At 37.3% G+C, this 19,536-nt stretch overlaps 1 protein-coding gene across 3 annotated transcripts in view; it reads left to right on the forward strand.

The window, feature by feature from the left end:
- Window positions 1–19,536, forward strand: part of LOC121370129 — an 83,794-nt gene that overhangs the window by 59,246 nt on the left and 5,012 nt on the right. The window contains exons 1-2 of one of the 3 annotated variants that reach the window (XM_041495245.1): window positions 13,887–14,181; window positions 14,778–14,867. The gene's annotated coding sequence lies outside the window, so the exon portion shown is untranslated. Of the gene's footprint in view, window positions 1–13,886; window positions 14,246–14,777; window positions 14,868–19,536 lie in introns of those variants that run through there. The other 2 variants (XM_041495253.1, XM_041495239.1) reach the window with 2 other exon arrangements.

The raw sequence follows: 19,536 nt of genomic DNA on the forward strand, positions 1-19,536 counted from the left end.
TCGATCTTAACCCCCATCCAACCTTAGCTGGACTCTCTGTCAATGTTATAATGTTTCGCTAACTTTGATCCATAACACACATCTAGTAACTAAATAAAAATTGAGTTTATATAATAATAATAATAATAATAATACGCCAGTGTATCTGGTGAGCGAAGGAGGATCGACCCCACAACCCACTGCACCTGAGCCGGACACTATGTCACTAAACAAATCTCACTCCATCACTAGATACATCCATAACGTATTATCCTGTATCTTAGTAACGACGGTATTTTTATTACTTAATTAGACTCGACGCAATAACACGAACGACATTAAATCATGGGTTTAGTCGCAAACTAATGGACGTCAATAAGAAGTACTTCCGGTTGGTGGAGGCCAAATGGGAATTAGTCTCGATCTGTTACAATTTGTCATAGAGGCCGGAAACGATCCATCAGTTTAACAAGAAACACATTTAGTATTATCAAACCTTTAAATTTGCAAATTCATTTTGTCCATTTTTTGCTAATTCTTTTTTCTAATAATGTAAAATTTGAAGAGTTGAGCACTTCTGATATGAAACATTGTAGACGACTCCTGTGTGGAATGGAAAGAAACAAAGACTGTTTTATTTAACGACGCACTCAACACATTTTATGTACGGTTATATGGCGTTAGACATATGGTTAAGGACCACACAGATATTGAGAGAGGAAACCCGCTGTCGCTACTTCATGGGCTACTCTTTTCGATTAGCAGCAAGGGATCTTTTATATGCACCATCCCACAGACAGGGTAGTACATACCACAGCCTTTGATATACCAGTCGTGGTGCACTGGCTGGAACGAGAAATAGCTCAATGGCCCACCAACGTATTGAATGGAGAACATAACCTTTTATTATCATTTGAACATATTTTACAAGAAATATTATAGTCCATATCGTATAGCGATTCACTGAGCAAGTATCAGAATACACAATTGTAAAACGATAAATAGTAATTGTTAATACATTTAACTGTCGCTAATCAAAATTTTAAAAACAAATGTTTCACGTGTTATTGCTTTTCAACATAATACATTGCATTTCAACATAGAGCATTGCGTTTTAACATATAACATTGCATTTCAACATAATGCATTCCTTTTCATCATATCATATCATATATCATCTCAACTCATCGCATCGCATCGCATCGCATCTCATGTCATGTCATGTCATGTCATGGCATGTGATATCATATCACACCATATCATATCCTTTCCATCGTTAATCAAAATTTAAAAAACAAATGTTTCACGTTTTATTGTTTGTTGACATATTGCATTCCATTTCAAAATACATCATTGCATTTCAAAATAGTACATTGCTTTTTAATATATTTTATTGCATTTTAATATAATGTGTAGCTTTACAACTTAATTTCATTGCATTTCAACACATTTTATTGCTTTTCAACATGCTGTGTTGAATTTTAAAATGTTTTATTGCATTTCAACATTATGTGACCGGCCTCGGTGGCGTCGTGGTTAGGCCATCGGTCTACAGACTGGTAGGTACTGGGTTCGGATCCCAGTCGAGGCATGGGATTTTTAATCCAGATACCGACTCCAAACCCTGAGCGAGTGCTCCGCAAGGCTCAATGGGTAGGTGTAAACCACTTGCCCCGACCAGTAATCCATAACTGGTTCAACAAAGGCCATGGTTTCTGCTACCCTGCCTGTGGGAAGCGCAAATAAAAGATCCCTTGCTGCTAGTCGGAAAGAGTAGCCCATGAAGTGGCGACAGCGGGATTCCTCTCAAAATCTGTGTGGTCCTTAACCATATGTCTGACGCCATATAACCGTAAATAAAATGTGTTGAGTGCGTCGTTAAATAAAGCATTTCTTTCTTTCAACATTATGTGATATTCTTACTAGAAAGAAAACAGGTTACACGAGTCCCATGGTGATCGATCCCAGACCGACCGCGCATCACGCGAGCGGCGTTTTAACATTGTGCTACGTTCCGCTGTGTTACACAAATAGCGTTGTATCCGACAACAGAAACAACGTGCATTCAACATAGAGGACTTCATGTTTGGACTTACCATAGTTCGAAACTCAATAGCTGATGTATTTGTCGTGCTGGGGTGTCGTTAAACATTCATTCATTCATTCATTCATTCATTCAACATGGAGGACTTCATGTTTTGACTTACCATAGTTCGACACCCAATAGCTGATGTATTTGTCGTGCTGGGGTGTCGTTAAACATTCATTCATTCATTCATTCATTCATTCAACATGGAGGACTTCATGTTTTGACTTACCATAGTTCGACACGCAATAGCTGATGTATTTGTCGTGCTGGGGTGTCGTTAAACATTCATTCATTCATTCATCACGGAGGACCTCATGTTTTGACTTACCATAGTTCGACACCCAATAGCTGATGTATTTGTCGTGCAGGGGTGTCGTTAAACATTCATTCATTCATTCATTCATTCATTCATTCAACGTGGAGGACTTCGTGTTTTGACTTACCATAGTTCGACACCCAATAGCTGATGTATTTGTCGTACTGGGGTATCGTTAAACATTCATTCATTCATTCATTCAACATGGAGGACTTCATGTTTTGACTTACCATAGTTCGACACCCAATAGCTGATGTATTTGTCGTGCTGGGGTGTCGTTAAACATTTATTCATTCATTCATTCATCACGTAGGACTTCATGTTTTGACTTACCATAGTTCGACACCCAATAGCTGATGTATTTGTCGTGCTGGAGTGTCGTTAAACATTCATTCATTCATTCATTCAACATGGAGGACTTCATGTTTTGACTTACCATAGTTCGACACCCAATAGCTGATGTATTTGTCGTGCTGGGGTGTCGTTAAACATTCATTCGTCATTCATTCAACATGGAGGACTTCATGTTTTGACTTACCATAGTTCGACACCCAATAGCTGATGTATTTGTCGTACTGGGGTGTCGTTAAACATTCATTCATTCAACATGGAGGACTTCATGTTTTGACTTACCATAGTTCGACACCCAATAGCTGATGTATTTGTCGTACTGGGGTGTCGTTAAACATTCATTCATTCAACATGGAGGACTTCATGTTTTGACTTACCATAGTTCGACACCCAATAGCTGATGTATTTGTCGTGCTGGGGTGTCGTTAAACATTAATTAATTCATTCATTCATTCAACATGGAGGACTTCATGTTTTGACTTACCATAGTTCAACGCCCAATAGCTGATGTATTTGTCGTGCAGGGGTGTCGTTAAACATTCATTCATTCATTCATTCATTCATTCATTCAACATAGAGGACTTCATAATTTGACTTACCATAGTTCGACACACAATAGCTGATGTATTTGTTGTGCTGGGGTGTCGTTAAACATTCATTCATTCATTCATTCATTCAACATAGAGGACTTCATAATTTGACTTACCCTAGTTCGACACACAATAGCCGATGTATTTGTCGTGCTGGGGTGTCGTTAAACATTCATTCATTCATTCAACATGGAGGACTTCATAATTTGACTGACCATAGTTCGACACATAATAGCTGATGTATTTGTTGTGCTGGGGTGTCGTTAAACATTCATTCATTCATTCATTCATTCAACATAGAGGACTTCATAATTTGACTTACCATAGTCCGACACACAATAGCTGATGTATTTGTCGTGCTGGGGTGTCGTTAAACATCCATTCATTCATTCATTTATTCAACATAGAGGACTTCATAATTTGACTTACCATAGTTCGACACACAATAGCTCATGTAGTTGTCGTGCTGGGGTGTCGTTAAACATTCATTCATTCATTCAACATAGACGACTTCATAATTTGACTTACCATAGTTCGACACACAATAGCTGATGTATTTGTCGTGCTGGCGTGTCGTTAAACATCCATTCATCCATTCATTTATTCAACATAGAGGACTTCATAATTTGACTTACCATAGTTCGACACACAATAGCTCATGTATTTGTCGTGCTGGGATGTCGTTAAACATTCATGCTGGGGTGTCGTTAAACATTCATTCATTCATTCAACATAGAGGACTTCATAATTTGACTTACCATAGTTCGACACACAATAGCTGATGTATTTGTCGTGCTGGGGTGTCGTAAACATTCATTCATTCATTCATTCATTCATTCATTCAACATAGAGGACTTCATAATTTGACTTACCATAGTTCGACACACAATAGCTTATGTATTTGTCATGCTGGGGTGTCGTAAACATTCATTCATTCATTCATTCATTCAACATAGAGGACTTCATAATTTGACTTACCATAGTTCGACACACAATAACTGATGTATTTGTCGTGCTGTGGTGTCGTAAACATTCATTCATTCATTCATTCATTCAACATAGAGGACTTCATAATTTGACTTACCATAGTTCGACACACAATAGCTGATGTATTTGTCGTGCTGGGGTGTCGTAAACATCCATTCATTCATTCATTCAACACAGAGGACTTCATAATTTGACATACCATAGTTCGACACCCAATAGCTGATGTATTTGTCGTGCTGGGGTGTCGTTAAACATTCATTCATTCATTCATCACGTAGGACTTCATGTTTTGACTTACCATAGTTCGACACCCAATAGCTGATGTATTTGTCGTGCTGGAGTGTCGTTAAACATTCATTCATTCATTCATTCAACATGGAGGACTTCATGTTTTGACTTACCATAGTTCGACACCCAATAGCTGATGTATTTGTCGTGCTGGGGTGTCGTTAAACATTCATTCGCTCATTCATTCAACATGGAGGACTTCATGTTTTGACTTACCATAGTTCGACACCCAATAGCTGATGTATTTGTCGTACTGGGGTTTCTTTAAACATTCATTCATTCAACATGGAGGACTTCATGTTTTGACTTACCATAGTTCGAAACCCAATAGCTGATGTATTTGTCGTACTGGGGTGTCGTTAAACATTCATTCATTCAACATGGAGGACTTCATGTTTTGACTTACCATAGTTCGACACCCAATAGCTGATGTATTTGTCGTGCTGGGGTGTCGTTAAACATTAATTCATTCATTCATTCATTCAACATGGAGGACTTCATGTTTTGACTTACCATAGTTCAACGCCCAATAGCTGATGTATTTGTCGTGCAGGGGTGTCGTTAAACATTCATTCATTCATTCATTCATTCAACATGGAGGCCTTCATAATTTGACTTACCATAGTTCGACACACAATAGCTGATGTATTTGTTGTGCTGGGGTGTCGTTAAACATTCATTCATTCATTCATTCATTCAACATAGAGGACTTCATAATTTGACTTACCATAGTTCGACACAGAATAGCTGATGTATTTGTCGTGCTGGGGTGTCGTTAAACATTCATTCATTCATTCAACATAGAGGACTTCATAATTCGGCTTACCATAGTTCGACACACAATAGCTGATGTATTTGTTGTGCTGGGGTGTCGTTAAACATTCATTCATTCATTCATTCATTCAACATAGAGGACTTCATAATTTGACTTACCATAGTTCGACACACAATAGCTGATGTATTTGTCGTGCTGGGGTGTCGTTAAACATCCATTCATTCATTCATTTATTCAACATAGAGGACTTCATAATTTGACTTACCATAGTTCGACACACAATAGCTGATGTAGTTGTCGTGCTGGGGTGTCGTTAAACATTCATTCATTCATTCATTTATTCAACATAGAGGACTTCATAATTTGACTTACCATAGTTCGACACACAATAGCTGATGTAGTTGTCGTGCTGGGGTGTCGTAAACATTCATTCATTCATTCATTCATTTATTCAACATAGAGGACTTCATAATTTGACTTACCATAGTTCGACACACAATAGCTGATGTATTTGTCGTGCTGGGATGTCGTTAAACATTCATTCATTCATTCACCATAGAGGACTTCATAATTTGACTTACCATAGTTCGACACACAATAGCTCATAATTTGATGTATTTGTCGTGCTGGGGTGTCGTAAACATTCATTCATTCATTCATTCATTCATTCAACATAGAGGACTTCATAATTTGACTTACCATAGTTCGACACACAATAGCTGATGTATTTGTCGTGCTGGGGTGTCGTTAAACATCCATTCATTCATTCATTTATTCAACATAGAGGACTTCATAATTTGACTTACCATAGTTCGACACACAATAGCTGATGTAGTTGTCGTGCTGGGGTGTCTTTAAACATTCATTCATTCATTCATTTATTCAACATAGAGGACTTCATAATTTGACTTACCATAGTTCGACACACAATAGCTGATGTATTTGTCGTGCTGGGATGTCGTTAAACATTCATTCATTCATTCACCATAGAGGACTTCATAATTTGACTTACCATAGTTCGACACACAATAGCTGATGTATTTGTCGTGCTGGGGTGTCGTAAACATTCATTCATTCATTCATTCATTCATTCAACATACAGGACTTCATAATTTGACTTACCATAGTTCGACACACAATAGCTGATGTATTTGTCGTGCTGGGGTGTCGTAAACATTCATTCATTCATTCATTCAACATAGAGGACTTCATAATTTGACTTACCATAGTTCGACACACAATAGCTGATGTATTTGTCGTGCTGGGGTGTCGTAAACATTCATTCATTCATTCATTCATTCAACATAGAGGACTTCATAATTTGACTTACCATAGTTCGACACACAATAGCTGATGTATTTGTCGTGCTGGGGTGTCGTAAACATTCATTCATTCATTCATTCAACATAGAGGACTTCATAATTTGACTTACCATAGTTCGACACACAATAGCTGATGTATTTGTCGTGCTGGGGTGTCGTAAACATTCATTCATTCATTCATTCAACATAGAGGACTTCATAATTTGACTTACCATATTTCGACACACAATAGCTAATGTATTTGTCGTGCTGGGGTGTCGTAAACATTCATTCATTCATTCATTCAACATAGAGGACTTCATAATTTGACTTACCATAGTTCGACACACAATAGCTGATGTATTTGTCGTGCTGGGGTGTCGTAAACATCCATTCATTCATTCATTCAACACAGAGGACTTCATAATTTGACTGACCATAGTTCGACACACAATAGCTGATGTATTTGTCGTGCTGGGGTGTCGTAAACATCCATTCATTCATTCATTCAACACAGAGGACTTCATAATTTGACTTACCATAGTTCGACACACAATAGCTGATGTATTTGTCGTGCTGGGGTGTCGTAAACATCCATTCATTCATTCAACACAGAGGGGGCGGGACGTAGCCTAGTGGTAAAGCGCTCACTCGATGTGCGGTCTGTGGGCCTTAATCATTTAACCGTAAATAAAATGTGTTGAATGCGTTGTTCAATAAAACATTTCCTTCCTTTAACATAGAGAGATACTTGTATTGGATAGAAATAATAAAACTCCGTGACGTTTAGATGAATGAACGAATGAATGCATGAATGTTTAACGACAGCCCAGCGCGAAACGTTTAGATGAAATATTGTATATGCAGATTGTTTGTGGTTTGGCTTTGTGTTCATGAGTATGAAAAGAAAACAATACTGAGTAGGAATTAAATGTTCAATTATCACAAATATATATTTTTAAATCGCTTAGACTTTATATCATTGAACCAGACAGCAGAACACATAAAGTCAGACATTTCCACTGTGTATCAATTAAGACATTATATTGCGACTGTGGAATACATCTAATTGCCTCAGGGTAAGCTAAACGTGACATTTATAAATGTCTCTACCATGTCAATACATCGCATAAAGTAGTAATTAACTTTTTAAAACAGAGAGAAAAAAAACTTCTACGTGAATGAATTGCAAGCAGTTAAATAAATCATTTTCATTTTCACCAAGGCGAAACTTGATGTATAGTAAAATATAGAGCACATATCCATTAATTAAAGGCACAAACAGTTTAAAAACAAAAATAAATTCAAAGACTGTAAAAGTGGCAACCTATATTCAGCGGCCAACTGTTATCGACTAACGGAGACTATTTAACGATTGTAATTACAATATCAACTACATTTGTCTGCATAAAATATTAGTGGCTGTATACTAAACGTGTTTCTGATAGTTCTAATATGTGTACTAGGTTAAATTTCATTTTATTTCCTAAAATATGTTTTTTTTCTTACGTACGAAATTATTTGAAGACAAAATCCAGTTTCGGCTTGTTACAAATATTAAAACGACCAGAAACACATTGAATATACAGACACTGATATTCAAAACAAGAAAATATATTTAATATGTAAGTTTAGTCGTAGAACTATTTTATTAGTCGGAAACATCTTACAAACTTGGGAATGTCCCTTTAAGTGGTCGTTTTTAAGTAGAATGTACATGCAGGCTGTGTTGTAAATAACGGAATAAAACGTAATGTAGTGTAGTATACCGATGGAATGAAATAAGAGAAAACATATAATTGTATTTAATTGGGTTTGTTTAAGAACATGACTAGAACACATTGTTTTAATCAATTATCGGCTATTGCATGTCAAACATTTGGCAATTTTGACATATAGGTTTTTCTTTAGAAGAAACCGGCTGCATGTTTCCATTAGTAGAAATATGTCCAACTAAAAAACATCTGTGTACAGTTACATTACTGATTTATCTGTAGCTGAAAATGTGTTTTATGCGATACAAAAATGATAAAATACCTAAAAACATCAACGACAATAAGATTGGATTTGGTCCAACAGAACCTGGTGAAACGAAAAACTGTGCCAGGTCATTTGTCACCGAGAGCCTAGAAAAACATCCGGTACTGTGCTGTGGTCAAGTGGCCTACACGTCAACACCGAGTCGGAAAGTGAATGAATGAAAGAATAAATGAATTAATGAATGGAAGAACGAACAAACGAATGAATGAACGGACGAACGAACGGATGAACGAATGAATGAATGTTTAACGATAATTAAAGACATCTTAAGGTTAAACAGGGTTTTTTTAATTGTATTTTTTATTAATTACTAGATAGAATATTTCTGTGATAGAAAATCATATTTTATTATTTGGAATTTGATACTAATTTCTCCTAGTGGATACAAACTAGTTTAAATATATGTTAAGTTGTGGCTAGATGACTATATAATTTTTGTTCTAGGTGAAAAGATTCAAAAGTGTCGCCAAGACGCATTGGTTTAGGGGGGCTGGAGGGGTTGATTTGCCCCAAATGTTACCCAGATAAAAACTGCCCGAATTTTTCCAACTGTTTTGCCCGAATTGGGGGGGGGGGGGGGGGCAATTGCCCCCCCTGCCCCCCCCTGCCCCCCCCCCCCGGGTCGTACGCCCATGCCAAGACGGTCATCGGTATGTATGCCACACACATGTCCTCGTCCTATATTAGCGATATTAACCAAGTGTTGACACGTGCGACGGGATGCGCTCACGTCCGTCAGAGACACGGACAAACAAGTCCATATACGGTCTCATCCGCAGTTTGTATTTTCGTACAACGAGTCGAACAAGTCACGTGACATTTTGTACACCCCGGCAAATTCTGTATTTTCCCGCATATGAGACGGTGTACGTGTAGTATGCATTGGCTATTGATCAATCAAAACGCATGGAATTTATCTAAAAGGTAATAAAAGGGTGTATATACCAAAAATCAAATCTCGTAGACGACAATAGTGACATAATATAATGTGGCTAAAACTCCGACATGCAGCGTATCAATGGACGTATACACCACGGATATAAATACTACTATCCCTCACCATTAAAGTGAATCAAGAAAAAATGGGAGTTAAACAGTTCATTTCATACATAACGGGTAATGACTATAACTACCCTAGTTCCGCACTAACATTGTTACGCTATTTTAGTAAGACCCCGCACATGTTTCAAGCACAATGGTAGTTGGTGCATTGCCACTAATTCAAATCATATTATCCTGGCGTCATATGTTTTCGATACGATAAGCAAAAATGTTAAATATAATAAAAACAATACTTCGTACAACAATAATACTTTACCTTTCTCAAGTCACTTTAGTTTATTGTAAAAAAAATAGTGATAGTCTCCCATGAACATCAAGTCTTTTCTCCAAAACAAACTAGCAGATAAGTCGTAGAGGTGTTTCTGCTATATTTTGACAAATGTCATATGATTTCGATAGTTTCATTTAAAATAAAATTACTCTCTCTCTCTCTCTCTCTCTCTCTCTCTCTCTCTCTCTCTCTCTCTCACACACACACACACACACACACACACACACACACACACACACTCTCTCTCTCTCTCTCTCTCTCTCTCTCTCTCTCTCTCTCTCTCTCTCTCTCTCTCTCTCTCTCTCTCACACACACACACACACACACAGACACACACACACACTCTCTCTCTCTCTCTCTCTCTCTCTCTCTCTCTCACACACACACACACACACACACACACACACACACACACACACACACACACACATACGGGCATGTCAACACTCAACTCATAACATAAGTAGTTACGTGTCCACATTTAACTCCAAGCCGAAGCAGGTAGAGACGTCTGAATATGCGCTCGTTTTGAACTTTGTTAGCTCTGGGTGGGCCCATTGTACTATTGCTCGTTCCAGCCGGTGCACCACGACTGGTATATCAAATGCCGTGGTACATGTATGTGCTATCCCCTCTGTGGAATGTTCCATATAAACGATCCCTACTAATGGAGGGTTTTTTAGCGGGTTTCCTCTCTAGGAATATATATATATATATATATAGTAATATATTTGTTATCACTATAAGCAGTACACTAAATTTTTAGTATTCACTAATAACTCATTACTCGGAGTTTCAGGCTACGCCTTCATCAGATGACATTTATAATGACAGTTAAGGGAATGCGAATGCGCTCCTGACGTACGTCAGTCGTGAGAGATGTGGCGGCATTTTGATATGAGTTCTGTCCTTTGTTGAGTAGGCTTGTCTCTCAAATAGTATTGAGATATTGATGTGATAGGCTCGTTTGAGTTCCCAGATGTATTTTGACAGGCCCATTGTACTATTGCTCGTTCCAGCCGGTGCACCACGACTATATATCATAATGCCGTGGTACATTTATGCTTTTGATTATATCCCCTCTGTGGATTTTCCATATAAACGATCCCTACTAATGGAGGGTCTTTTCCTTTTTTTAGCGGGTTGTTCCTCTCTAGGATGTTTACCGTGTAGCCACTTGCCCTATATATATATATATATATATATATATATATATATATATATATAGTCCTATATATATATATATATATGGATATAAATATATCTACAGAAAAATACGAAATATTTTATATCGATCCCAAAGCGACCGCGCATCAAGCGAGCGTGTTACCACTGGGCTATGTTCCCCCCTGTTACACAAATGGCTTTATATACTGACAGAAGAAACAACGTGCATTCAACATAGATACTTGTATTGTCTGTGGGGAAGTGCATATAGAAGAATGGCAGGTTTCATCTCTAAGACTACATGTACTTGTATTGTCTGTGGGGAAGTGCATATAGAAGAATGGCAGGTTTCATCTCTAAGACTACATGTATATGTCAGAATTACCAATAGCCGATGGTTAATTAATCAATGTGTTCTAGTGGTGTCGTTGAACAGACCGTGCTTTAATTTTGCTTTGTATTAATTAGCACAGCTATATTAGTTCGATGCTCTAGATTGAACTTGCATCAGTTCAGGTTTCGAGTGGACAACGACCAAAGCCTTCGCAAAATGACCTACATCCCAGGACCAAGCCTAGGAAAGGGCCACCGGTCTGCTTTATGGACGAAGAAGAAGAAGTTTGTTTTGTTTAACGACGCCACTAGAGCACATTGATTTATTAATCATCGACTATTGGATGTCAAGCCTTCGGTAATTGCGACATATAATCTTAGAGAGGAAACCCGCTACATTTTTCCATTAGTGTCAAGGGATATTTTGTATGCACCATCCCACAAACAGGATAGAATATATCACGGCCTTTGATATACCTGTCGAAATCGCACAATGGGCCCACCGACGGGGATCGATCCCAAACCGACTGCGCATCAAGCCAGCGCTTTACCACTGGAGCTACGCTCCGCCGCTTTTAAGGACGAATTGCATGAAGAACTTAAAGAGACCGTCACGTGGCCGCGCGCAGACAAGACGGAAATAATAAAATATCAAAAAGTGGCATACCCTAGGGTTTTTTTTTAATTTTTCAATATTTGTGCCGTTTTTTATCATCAAAATTGGACATTACCTAGATTTTATTCTTTATATTATTAATGTACATACATCCGAAGTGCTTCTGGATATTCTGGAGTTTCTAATACCACAAAGTGTTGGGTTTTATGGGGTGTTTTTTTCAGGCACATAAGTTTTATATGAGAAACAAAAACCCGGCTATGGACATGAGCTCTTGTTCCACTCTATTGTAACTTTATCCTAACGAGTTACAGGTTTATAGGGGTAAAACTAGCATCATATGTGACTAAAAGACACTATTTAGGTTTTGGAAGGAAGGAAATGTTTTATTTAACGACGCACTCAACACATTTTATTTACAGTTATATGGCGTCGACCACAAAGATATTGAGAGGGGAAACCCGCTGTCGCAACTTCATGGGCTACTCTTTTCCATTAGCAGCAAGGGATCTTTTATATGCACCATCCCACAGACAGGATAACACATACCACGACCGTTGATGTACCAGTCGTGGTGCACTGGCTGGAGCGAGAAACAGCCCAATGGGCCCACCGACGGGCATCGATCCCAGACCGCTCTAGGTTTTGGTGTCAGTGAAATACAATTTCAACTAACATAATTGTTTAAAGAACAAACTGACATATTTACGTACACTTTCGTCTTTAGAATATCAGTGCCAATATTGAAATTACTTTGCTGACCGTAGAAGTAGCCTGCTAAGTGTTGAAACCCACCCTCCAAAAAAAAAAACCCCAAAACCCACCCACACAGATAGAATTTTGTTTTATTCCACAATCGTTTCGCATTATTTATGATATACCTGTCCGTAATGTGCAAAAATCCAGTTCTCTGTCTTTCTGTCTCTCTACCTCTCGCTATCTCGTGTTCACTCTTTCACTTCATCTCTTCAAATATAATTAGTTCTATGTCTATTGTTATTTTCTCTCTTGCATCTATTCAATAGCATTCGTCATTTTGATATGTAGGGAGAGATTTTAAGAAAAAGCTTTGGATCTGCTTCTCTGATCGCTTAGCTGAACTATAGAATATAGTCTAGAATTAAGATGCCATGTATTGTACCAGCCTAACTCTCCATCTAAGTCGAGAGTTGCAATTTAATCAGAAAATTTAATCTTATCGTATTTTTCTTTACTTACTCACATCTCTCTTTTGTGAAGTGCGATATATTTTAGGGAGCAATTACAAATAACTGAAAACAACTGAACTATGGAATTAGAAAGCACAATGACTGCATTAACGACTTCGATGGGTGGGGTTTTCTGTGAGGTTTTTTTTGGTGTGTTTTGTTTCTTTGTTTGTTTGGGAGGGGGGGGGGTTGTATTTTTCTGTGTCTTTGTGTGTATGTTTTTTATCTGTGTTTTTTGTCTGTGGGTTTTTTGTGTGTGTTGTGTGTGTGGGTTGGTGGGGTTTTTCTTTTACTATCTCTTGAAGCGAACAGAGAATCATCTACAACATAACAACTGATTTGTATCTCTTATCTACCCGAAATAACCGCCAATAGTATTCGATCGTATTAATGCTTCATCATGTCTGTTTTAAACCGATTATCTCCATAACCGACAACAAAACATCTCCCAAAGAGTCTGTATCGCGGGTAGAAACTTCCCAAACAAGTATCCAAACCATCGTGCGCGTAGGCTTAAGCCGGGGTCCACGGAAAGTGTTGCGTTTTAGTCTAATTAATGTTTTTCAAGATTGCCAATAATTGCCTCTAATGCAAACAGTTTCTCGTCTCACAGATATGCACTGCTTGATATCTTATTAGTTCCAACGATCGATTGATCTCGATAAGCCAGTCCCGAGCCGCCTATTGCGTTTCCAATCGTGATGTATTATTTTATAATTAATACAAAATACGACTTGTGAAGTCATATAAGTTAGCGTGAAAGAGCTGGGAATAATCTAGTTGCGTTTTCCACATGTCTTGCTAAAAGGTAAGGATACTTCTACCGTAAAGATAATACAATAGTTTTAGAAGCGGTTCCGACATCGATATAAGTAAGTACTCTGGATTGTTTTGCTTTTGATACAAAAACATATGTCTGACGCCATGTAACCGTAAGTAAAATGTGTTGAGTGCGCCGTTAAATAAAACATTTCTATTTCTTGATACAAAATGGAAAATTGACACTAATGCATATGTAAAAGATTGCGTGTGCGTGTGTGCGTTTTGTGCAAAGACTAATATATATATATATATATATATATATATATATATATATATATATATATATATATATATGTGTACAGAATATATATATATATATATATATATATATATATATATATATATATATATATATATAGTATGCGGTGCGTGCGTGCGATACGGCTAAAACATCGAAATACATTAATTTCAACGAGAGCGTCTATATTGGATGTTGTGATGCGTGCGTTTGCTATAAACTTACGGCCTGTCGGAACGCAGACAGAGGCTACAGACGCAACAGTCGGGCCGCACGCACGCGCCGCGTTCAGCTTGTACGAGCCTTTAAGTGATTCCATTTCGTATCTTGTTTTTCTCTTCCAGTTTGGAAACAGGTACTCACGCTAAACAAGTACCAGGCAACGAACGAAAAATAAAAGACAGCGGAAACACTTTACTCAACCCTTCATTGAGGTAAGATGATGCATAAGACAAGTTAGCTTTCACCTGGGGTCAGTGCGTAAGTCAGTCAGACAGACAGATAGACAGACAGACAGACAGACAAACGCAGATAGACAGACAGTCGTTCGAATCGGACAATACTATACATCTATGATTTGTACATTGTTTTAATTATATCAGTAATTTAATTGTTGAATTTTTATATTGATGTTGATCATCACATTGTTTTTGCATTTACCATAGTTTGACACCCAATAGCCGATGTATTTTTCGTGCTGGGGTGTCGCTAAACATTCATTCATTCATTCATTCATTTTTAAAATTATATCAGCTGTGTTAATTATAGGTGGGGTTTGTCTATGAACCGTTATAATGTGGGTGTTGAGACCTTTCCCTATGTCAGGTTCCCTGTCCATAATATGAGACAGAATTCCTTGACTTTCAATAATGGTTTAAAACAAATATTCATGACTTTTCTATGATCACATCTACGAAAATCCCATTATTGTTATAAAGGTATTTCAGTTCCCCATTCAACATATAAAAACGATTAATTAAAATTATATTATTTTATTTAAATAAAGTTTGTTTTGTTTAACGACACCACTAGAATACATTAATTTATTAATCATCGGTTACTAGATGTCAAACATTTGCTAATTGTGACATATAGTCATAGAAAGGACAACCGTTACATTTTACCATTAGTAGCAAGGGATCTTTTATTTGCATTTCCATCAGACAGAAAAGCACATACCACGGCCTTTGACCAGTTGTGGTGCATATGAAAGACCTCTTGCTACTAACCGAAAAATGTAGCAGGTTTTCTCTCTATACGACAAAATTATCAAATGTTTGACATCCAGTGATCGATGATTAATAAACCAATCTGCTCTAGTGGTGTCGTTAAACAAAACAAACTTTAACTGAGTAAATGGATGAAAAAACCTAGTCTCAGGTTTAAATTATCGCCACGACAGGTTTAATTGTTTGTATCTCACATGGTTGTATCTGGCATGGTTGTATACGATGGATTCTTATGTTCTATAGCTTTTGCTTCCACTTTACGTGCAGACCCCATTCTAGTAATGGAAAATCAACTAAAACAAAACAACAACAAAAACAAAAACAAAATAAACAACAACAGCAACTGGTAAAATAGAGCATGCTTCCTCTGAAGTCTTTGTGTAGGAATAATCAAATATTTGACAACTGTTTTCTAACATTGTTGACACCATGGCTTAACACATGCTATTACTTTTTTTTTCTCTCTTTTTTTTCGTGCTTATATCTAATTAAGGTATGATGTCCTGGGCACATACCTCAGCTATTTTGGCTGGCTGTCCAGGACAGTGGGTTAGTTGTTAGTTGTGAGTGGTTAGTGAGAGAGAAGAGGGTGTTAAAACTCGCTCTGGGTGAGAACCGGTACCGGGATGCGAAACCAGTACCTACCAGCCTTATATCCTATGGCTTAACCACGACGCCACCGAGGCCATCGCCATCATAACGAAGAGACCAGTGCCTGGAGATACCAAAATATCTGCATACTCACAAATCATTAAAGGGACTATTCAAGAGTTTGCAACCATTGTAAGAAGTCTTGTTTTGTTTTGAAGGACAACGGTAGAGCAAACTGATTTATTAATCATCGGTTATTGGAAGTTAAACATTGGGTAATGTTGTCATATACTCTTAGAGAGGAAATCCGCTACATTTTTCCATTAATAGCAAGACGACTTTTATATGCACCATCCCACAGATAAGATAGCACATGCCACGGCCATTGATACAGATTTTTGGTGACGAAACTCACACATTAAATACATTTTATTGTTTATAATATCAGTGCATGTATAAACGAAGCGCTGATTGTTCGGAAACATTTTACTACGACTGTAAACTGAGGAACTGTTCCTTTATTGTCCTATTACACCAGCCAGTGCACCACGACTGGTACACCAAAAGCCGTGGTATGTGCTATCCTGTCTATGGGATTGTGCATATAAAAGATCCCTCGGTGCTAATCGAAAAGAGTAGCCCATGAAGTGGCGACAGCGGGTTTCCTCCGTCAATATCTGTCTGGTCCTTAACCATATGTCCGACGTCATATAACCGTAAATAAAATGTGTCGAGTGCGTCGTTAACTAAAACATTTTCTTCATTCCTTTAATGTCCTACAGGGGTTTAGTAAGTATTACCCAAAGTTTGGTAGTACAAATTGAGTCGGTCCCACAGAATACCAGAACCTATTCTGTGATACACCCGTCTAAATATTGGGTAGTCATTATTTGTTCAGTTCAAATGTCAGTGTTAAGAGGACAAACCCTTGTTTTTTAAAAACTACAGCATACTTTTCACTATTAGAGCCGTTTATGATCACGTAAATCAAACATTACTCATATTGTATTGGTTAGTTTATCCATTTCTGTACAACCAAAGTGTTTCTGGTCATCATGGTGGTTTTAATACCACAAAATGTTTTTTTCTTCACATTTTGAAAAACGCACGTGCATCTGAGCAGTATTAATCGTCTATATTTTGGGGTATTGCAACGTCACAGACTCTTTGTTTCACTCTGTTGTAACGTTATCCAAGTGTGTTACAGGTTTGTAAATTAACCAAACTTAGTTGAAACTAGGGTCTGCCACTTTAATCAACAAAAGTAAAGTTAAAGACTTCAACTACATATTATGTGAGTTTCTAATATTCTTGGATAAAATGTAAACGGAAAATATTTCCAGAAAGATTTAATATACTGTGGTATAAACAGGATTGACCTTTCCTGAATCAGTATACTTGTACATAAACAGGTATGTATTTTCCTGAATTTTCCTGATATCTTGTTTATACGTGGGCCCGCATCGTGTATTTGAAGTTCTAATACAACTGTCATATAAGCCTTTTTGCCATTGGTTAATTTTTGTGATAAAATCAGACGAAAGATCTGATGTACGCTGTCATGGGCAACCAGGATTTATCACGATGACAACATTCCGAAAACTCGTTCGATATGCTGTTATTTAGCCTCATGTATGGTGTTTTCGTTAGTATATTAATTCCGCACCTTCCATTATACTTAAACGTTGTTATCAATATATGCTTTTAATATTACTAACTTCGGATTAAAATGCTGTTATTGTTGTTATTTTATTATTATTTCGTGCCATTGTAATTTTTAACACTTCGTTAGCAGGAATGAACACCCACCCTCCCCGAGTAAGGTCGGTCCCTCGTCGATCGCAGTAGTCAATTCGATCATGTGTCTTATTGCCTGCTATTCTAGTCTGTGTTCCCAAAATGGCACAAGCAGGTTCAGCAGAAATAATTGTAACACAATCTGAAGTACTCTATTTTTGTTTAGAACATACTTTTGGGACAATAAAATTGATAAAGACAAAATGGAAATGACTAATTATTGACTATCGATTTTGGAAACGTAGTTTTAAACAACATTAACTGCTTTAAAATATCGCAACATTTAAAAAAACTCACGAAAATAATGCTTACAATTTCGTAAATGAAAATTGTTTTATGTATTTATAAAAACAATAAGCGAAAACATGTTAGTAAAAGTTACAAACTTGTAGCCCTACTCCATCAACATGGTTCTTGGTCAAAATTAATCGAGGCGAATTCCTCGAAATAATTCTATATGAGGTTGAAACACCACTTCACAAATGTAAGTCCAATCATATGCATACCTTTTGCAACACAAATTAACAGCAAACAAAAAATAATTTTAGTGTAACCTGTATTACAATAAATCATGTTCAATATACCGACCACAATATTAATAAATTTGCCTTTGCTTCGCTTCTATGTCAATGACGTCATATATTGTGTCGTGCTTTTACTTACTACAAGGGTTTTCAATGACTATCTTAAGTAACGAGAATAGATAATCATCTTTTTAAAATTTGTGGGATTTCTTTTATAAAAATACAATAAAATGTCTTACAGATACTCCTAATAGGTCTAGTATTAGAATAGGGATAATATCACTTCGTATCCTCCCTAAATCCAAATTGTGTGATAAATCCTTATAGTTAACAAAGAAACACAATGATATTATCCCCTAAAGGAAAACAAGAGAGAACATTCCAATTGCTAAAAATACGGCATTTTTAGTCTTCTGAACAGAGTAACAGAGAAACTGACTTGTCAACCCCCTACACACACACACACACACACACACACACACACACACACACACACACACCGCCACCCCAACATCAAACACAAAGTTGATGGTTAAAGTACTGTTTGATCCGAAGACCTTTCATCAAACTTCACAAACCTGCTTTCAAACACCACTTTATGAGTATGACTTAGTCTTCATTCTAAAGAGAAAACAGTGCACCTCTAGCACACGCATTTTGTTCTTATGCGTCACCGTAATATGTATTGATAGATTATCGAAGGAATCCAGCCATCGTCTAGGCTCTTGGTTATATATGGGCTCTAACAAAGCAATAGAGCGATAACTAGTAGGATGTTTTGTGCAATCCTTACAATGCTTGAGCATCAGAACAGTAATCGCTTTCCTCCAGTGAGAAGGGAAATCACCGAAGTCCAGATGTTATTGCAAATTGTTGTCAACCACAATAAATGATTGAGGTAAATGTTTTACTAGCGGACTGTCTGGGCTAGATATTATTCATACAGTTCATCACATCGGCTG

Source organism: Gigantopelta aegis, chromosome 1 (genome assembly GCF_016097555.1).
Source record: "Gigantopelta aegis isolate Gae_Host chromosome 1, Gae_host_genome, whole genome shotgun sequence".
NCBI classification, from domain to species: domain Eukaryota; kingdom Metazoa; phylum Mollusca; class Gastropoda; order Neomphalida; family Peltospiridae; genus Gigantopelta; species Gigantopelta aegis.